The sequence below is a fragment of the Adiantum capillus-veneris genome, chromosome 1, assembly GCF_014529385.1.
Source record: "Adiantum capillus-veneris isolate H3 chromosome 1, ASM1452938v2, whole genome shotgun sequence".
Classification (NCBI taxonomy): domain Eukaryota; kingdom Viridiplantae; phylum Streptophyta; class Polypodiopsida; order Polypodiales; family Pteridaceae; genus Adiantum; species Adiantum capillus-veneris.
In genome coordinates this window covers 157,746,246-157,751,683 of record NC_140931.1, presented here as the reverse complement: position 1 = coordinate 157,751,683, position 5,438 = coordinate 157,746,246, and positions in this window count along the sequence as shown.

The following is a 5,438-nucleotide window of genomic DNA, read 5'->3' as shown; positions in this document are numbered from 1 at the left end:
TGTCCAACACCATTCCTAGGTCTTTCTTCACCTCCTGGCTGATTTGCATACCTCCCTCGACCTCGATTATTTCCCACTTGACCTAGCATGTTTAGGCTGAGATTCTTCATCAAATCTACCACTTGCCTCATGTCTTGCCTTAGCCCATCATCTTGCACCGATGTAGTGACCACTGCTGGCATAACCTGAGTAGTAACAGGAACCACCGGTTCATGATGAACCCCTGACATGCGACCTTGTAAAGACTCTAGAGGCTGAAATTCAGACCTCATGGGCAAAGACTCCACCCCTAACTGGCTCATTTTCCTCAACTTCCACTCTTTGTTCCTTGCTACCTCTAGTGCATCTTCATATGTTCTAGGCTTCTTTAGCTCCACTCTCCAACGTATATTCTTCCAAAGACCAGCCAAGAACCTGTCCTTCTTCATCATGTCAAGTGGGGGTACTTGTGGTGTTAAGGCCTTGCACATCCGCTCCCATGACAATGAGAACTTACGTATGTACGCATCTACTGGCTCACCTTTCTTTTGCACTAAAGCCTGTACTTCTTGTCACACTTTGTCAGGATCTTCTATCTTCACAAACTCCACTTCCAACCCATGCCGTAGATTGTCCCAACTCAATCTTACACGTGGATCAGCCACATGCAACTCCTCTTCAAATGCTTTAGACCAAACTCGTGCATCACTCTTCAAACAAATTTGGAGAAGATGTAACATTTGCGCAGGGTCATGAATCTAGTTGCTAATGCAGGCAACCTCCATCTTTTCCAAAAAGTCTTCCACATCTTCATCACTTCTTCCATGAAACTCCGGATAAGAGAAAGCCATGGCTACCCAAATTATGATGCTTTGAGAACCCCTTTGAACACACGTGCAAGAACCCAAAACTTTTGACTGACTCAATTCCCACAAACTTCAATGGAGCTCAACTTTAGATAAGGACAAACACATGCACATCAAATGAGTTTTCATAGTTAATCATCGGAATTACAACAGGCAAAGGACATTCCAGGATCTCTCTTAATCTTCTCGGCCCGAACATAAAGACTGTGCGCTGCTGGAAAAAAATCTTCCTGAACACATGAACATTTATCTGGATTCTCTAAGTTAAATGAAAAGGAGTGAATTGAGGGCCATTTTGATCATCCATTAAAGCCAACCATGAAGCTCCCAAGAAGGCACACCTGACTTAACCTCTGATTTTGCCAAAATTTCAGCAGCATAACAGCATAAATGGCTCAAAAGACCAAGAAACCAGCCATCATAACTTGGAAAAATTTTGACAGAGTTTCCCCAGAAGTAGAGCAGTAGGAACCCAAAATATAGAGTGTATATATATGCATAAATTGTCAACAATAGAACCCGAGCATCAAATAGGACTCACTAGTACATAGCCTATGGCGAGGTCACGAAAAGGGTGCTCCAGCTACCTGTATCACCGAAAGGATCTCCATATTTGAGAATCCCCCAGCTCAATAAAAACCTCACGCTATCGACCCTCACATGAAGGCTAATGCAAATCGCGTATAGTCAAGTCTCAGAAATGACTATCTTCCAGACCAAGTCTCAGAAATGGCTGGGACTGCCAAATACAACCAAGTATGGCTCCACAAATGCGTACAATCCAGCAGACAATGCGCTCAAATAGGCGCCAAGTGATTCATACCCACAACAACTGCAAGTGACACCAATACTAGTATATCACTGTACTCCAGCTACCTGTACCTGTGTGAATCACTTGTACCTGTACCTGTCCCTATAACCTGTAACCTGTAGCCCCGAATCTCGAAGCTTGAAGCTCGAAGCATAACGTACTCGAAGAAGATCCTCCGTGGGGACGTCAAAAGAATGTGAGCGGGATGGAAACACACACAACGCCTCTATAATGACCCGACACACACTCTTGGGATGATACACACACACATTATGGGGCACCACTCGGCTTACACAACCAGCCTGGCCGAGACAGGAAACACACAGACGGAGTGAGAAGAGAGAGATTTTCCACTTGCCCACTCAACACTCACACATACACACTCACACACACACTCTCAATTCAGCTCAAAGGAGGCAAATTGCTGTTTTTTAGGCTAAATGAAGCTCAGCCCAACACCAATGGGGCAAATAGTTTACACAGTATTGAGGAAATACACCAGATACAACCACAAAGTTAAGCAGAGGCTTCACTCACCGAACAAGATTACACAGAAAAAAAGCAGAAAATCTGTGAGGAAGTTGGCAAAATGGACAGTGCCATTGCGTCCGGAACACCCAAAAACCCCACCCTACAATGTCACAGTGCTCAAATCCGACCTCGGATGAGCAGTTTAGGGCCAAAAAATGCTCCAAAAACAGCAAAAACACACTTGCGGCTGTTCCTCCTCTCTTCTCCACATTTTTTTTTGGTCTTCCCTCTCTTTTTTCAGTTCCCACACTTAGCTTTATTAGTTGGGCACCCGTGGCCTTTTAGATGACCTCAAACGGACCCCGAACAGGCCAAAAACTGACCTCGCAGTGCATAGTTGTCACCTTTTTTGCATCATCCGCACACCTGGCACTCAGTTTTTCCAAATAATGCATCCCGCAACCACGTGAAGTGGCCCCAAAAAGTGGTCCTCATGATGACCTTTCTGCATAAGTATCACAAGAAAACACCCACGTCGTGTCCATACTTCTCTGCGTGCAAGTATTGACCCCGTTCGACCTCCTGACGCCACTCGATGCCATCTGACGCACCTGCTTACCTCATGTCGTCGGCCCGCGTATATCTTCCTCGAGAAGTTTTACGTGCTACCAACTCCTCCTTATTGTAGAAAAAACACACTGGTATTGATAATAGTGAAAATCGATGCACTCAGTGTACACCCTGTCCTACCTGTACACACGTGGGCCCCACGTAACCACCTGGCTATGGAAATTGGGTAATCCTTTATTCGATGCACCATGCATGTGTATGTACATATGCGCAATCCCTTGCTCAAAAAAAACTCCTAACAACGTCTTGTTGCTCATATGCACGTAATGTTAGATATAAAATGTTAAGAGACATTCTCTCATGCATACTCATAACTAATGGTAAATATCAACCCCAACAAGATCAAGCTTGAACATGAGAACATGACGTTTGTATATATCTATGAGACTTGTTATATACATATTTAGAATCTTTAATGTCTATAGAATTTATGTGAGCTTGAGTGATGATGGACATCTTAACCTCAACTCTCGGTTTTAAAGTAGATTTTTCACTTATCTTTAGGATTCTCTTAGACTTTCTAAGGTTTTATGGGTTTTCTTGTTTTCAAAGCTGGGCTCAAATCTGAATGTCATGAGTCTTACCATAGCCTAGCGAGCGAACAAAAACTCAAGCAAATGAAAGAATAGTTATGGCTTATGTGGTATTATATGTTTTCCTCAATGTTATGTTTGGTCACATACTTATGCATTTTTCTGCTAGAACCATGCTAAACATTACAAATCGAATCATTGTGTCTCTTGTATGCCCTAGGAAATTTTAACACTAGAATGGTAACCTAACAGGACATAAAAGTGTCCTTTCAGGGTTTTGGGAAAAATTTCCAAAACCATAGTAGATCCACTCATTTTTTTAAATCCTTTCATGAGCTTATAGTTCAATAACTACTACATATGGAAAAAATGAGAAACTTGTAATTTTTCTCATCCCTTGGTCACTACAAGCCTCCAAAGTTGATGGACCAGTGCATTTTGCCCAAAACAGTAATTTCTTACGGTTGATTGCATATAAATAAGAGTGGATATTTTTGTAGGACATGAGATAAAATGCCCTGTTAACTTCAATGGATTGTTGACCAAAACATATGGTTGCTTTTACCTCCAAAACATATGAGTGGATTGTGGAATAACCCCCCCACAATACATGTAGAGCATGTGCTCATCTCCTATCTCTATGTCTGTTGTCACCTCATCACTGACCACATAAGGGAATATTTGTAAGCATGCCTCTTGCATCGACCTCATATATGGGTCTTTACTTTGCATCTCGTCCTCTTGCCTCTTTAAAATATCTCTAATATATATGATAGGGATTGCAATAACCTGATCACTACTCTCCATCATACTTGAAGAGCTTGGAATAGGAGATTTGCCTCTCTAAGCCCTTCTTCACATGGAGATGAATTGGCAAAGGACAACATCACAACCAAACTAGCATTGAAATTCATAAACTCTTTTTTAAAACTTATTGGAAAATATAGAAAGACTTGATTGTATAGATATGTAGTTCAATCAACCCAAATTTCTTTCATAGAGTAAAAACTATTCAAAAAAAAAAGGCTAAACTTTCACAAAATACTTTTCCAAGACTTCAAATTTGACGTTGGGTAAGGATTCTCATTGGAATAGCAAACATTGCAAAACAAGAACAAACTGAGATCTTGGACATATATATGTAAAAGCACCTCTCTATTGCTACTATATTTTGTTTGTTAAGCCCTCAACCATGTTCCTAACAAACAAAGTTGAAATGCACTTCCTTCAAAGAGCACTATAAATGTTGACAACAATTCATTTCAAGATCACATCATGTTTATTTTCATTTCCATATATTTCATCATTATTTTATCTCTTTGTGCTCTTTGTAAGTCACTGTGCCACCGTAAATAAACGGTCAACAACACACATCCACTTAAATTTTGTTTTGATAAATGAAAATAAGCAATGATGCATGTACAAAAGACACATGATGCTAAAAAATCTCGATATAACTTTGCAAGATCTTTCTCTCTATCAAGTTTCTAAGGAACTGATTGGTTCAAGATGCCATTGTTAATTTGAAGGAAAACTTTTTGTAGCCATTCATGCCAATGTGGGTGGCTAGAGGTAATATCTTATGCAATAAACACAAGTACTTGAAGCTGGGAAACATGACATGAAAAAAGCACTGATATTATTAGCTTTCCAAATGAGAGCATAAAGAAACCTACTGATGTATATCTGCTAGGTTGATTGGGTGATAGGATGATTCTTTTTATGTATTCAAAAATGCACTAATTGTGGTTAATAATAGGTGCATTTACACTATTGTAGTTTCATTAGCAGCTCCTTTTAAGACCCCTCTTGCAACTATGCAATGAAAGTGGGACTTCTAGACCTACTTAAAATGATTGCTTCTTTTCATGATATTTTGATGCAATTAACATTAGTAGGGAAGTTAACTATAACTAGAAATTAATAATTCATTTTACCCCATTCAAAACAAAATTATCCTCCTGAAACTCTTGGAAAGGGAATGTCCACACATACCATTCTCTAACTAAACATGCGCACAAATGACATCTTAAATGCACTTTATGGCACTAATGACCTTAAAAGCTGAATGTGGAAATCTACCTTAAAGAGAGCCGTGGTTGCTCATACCCAAACTTCTTGGATACTCATCTTCATCACACAAAACAA